We start from the raw sequence: 1,322 nt of genomic DNA, 5'->3' as shown, positions 1-1,322 counted from the left end.
TAGTCCAACAGGTTTAATTGGAAGCACTAGCTTTCGGATCGACACTCCCCTTCGTCAGGTGATTGTCACCTGATGAGGGAGCGTCGCTCCGAAAGCTAGTGCTTCCAATTAAACCTGTTGGACTAATAACCTGGTGTTGTGTGATTTTTAACTTTGTACACCCCAGTCCAACACCAGCATCTCCAAATCATTAAATAGACAAAGTCTGTTCCCTGGGGTCGGGGAGTCCAGGTCCAGAGGGTGTAGGTTTAGGGTGAGAGGGGAAAGGTATAAAAGAGACCTAAGGGGCAATCTTTTCACGTAGAGGGTGGTACGTGAATGGAATGAGCTGCCAGAGGATGTGGTGGAGGCTGGTACAATTACAACATTTAAGAGGCATTTGGGTGGGTGTATGAATAGGAAGGGTTTGGAGGGATATGGGCCGGGTGCTGGCAGGTGGGAATAGATTGGGTTGGGATATCTGGTCGGCATGGACGGGTTGGACCGAAGGGTCTGTTTCTGTGCTGTACATCTCTATGACTCTATGTCCAGAGGAACAGAGACATGGGGAGGGTTTCAGCAGCTGTTGAGCTGAGAGTGGAGTTGGATGATGGTATGGAATTAGATGGATTAGTGATGGTGTGAGTCTCATAAGATGTTTGCCTCAAGGATAAATAAAAGAGTTTAGTTCAGCCTCAGACAGCTACCAGGGAAGGAGGGAAAGGCTGGGATGTTTGCTCCGAGCAAGGGTTTGGAGGGATTTGGGCCGGGTGCTGGCAAATGGGACTAGATGAATTTGGGGTATCTGGTTAGCGTGGACGGGTTGGGCCGAAGGGTCTGTTTCCGTGCTGCACAGGTCTATGACTCTATGAGTCTGGTTTCTGAATGCTGTATATGACACTGAGCATAAACTGGGCTCTTCGCTGCATTGGGACCTTGTGAAGGTGTGGTCCATGCTGTTGAAATGCAAGATGTTTCTCACAATCTGAGCCAGATGTGAACTGATTAAACACAGAGGTGCCTGAATGTAGGCCATTGTAAAAGGATTGTGAGTGTAGGGGCCAGGCTGTGGGTAAAAAGGCACCGCTGGGATTCGAACCCAGGATCTCCTGTTTACTAGACAGGCGCTTTAACCAACTAAGCCACGGCGCCGCCGAGCACTCCTCCGGAATCGGCGCTTTTAGACTCAGTGCGCCTGCGCACTGCCGCTGATGTATACACAGAAATACTGAGAGAGCGCCTGCGCACAACCGCATGGCGGGAAATAGGGCAATGGGCGGGAAATGGGGTAAGAGGTGAGGGATTGGGGTAAAGGGTGAGGGAATGGGGTAAGGGGTGAGGGA

The 1,322-nt window shown here is 50.7% G+C and overlaps 1 protein-coding gene and 1 non-coding gene across 2 annotated transcripts in view; one reads left to right on the top strand and one right to left on the bottom strand.

Moving 5' to 3' along the window:
• The window catches only part of rhpn2 (rhophilin, Rho GTPase binding protein 2), a 164,359-nt gene that overhangs the window by 56,942 nt on the left and 106,095 nt on the right, over window positions 1-1,322 (top strand). The gene's annotated exons all lie outside the window — the stretch shown is intronic.
• On the bottom strand, window positions 1,058-1,131 carry trnat-agu. The gene has a single exon. It is a non-coding gene; the product is annotated as a tRNA-Thr (tRNA).

This window comes from Chiloscyllium plagiosum, chromosome 17, assembly GCF_004010195.1.
Source record: "Chiloscyllium plagiosum isolate BGI_BamShark_2017 chromosome 17, ASM401019v2, whole genome shotgun sequence".
NCBI lineage: Eukaryota > Metazoa > Chordata > Chondrichthyes > Orectolobiformes > Hemiscylliidae > Chiloscyllium > Chiloscyllium plagiosum.
This window is presented reverse-complemented; position numbering and strand designations above follow the sequence as displayed.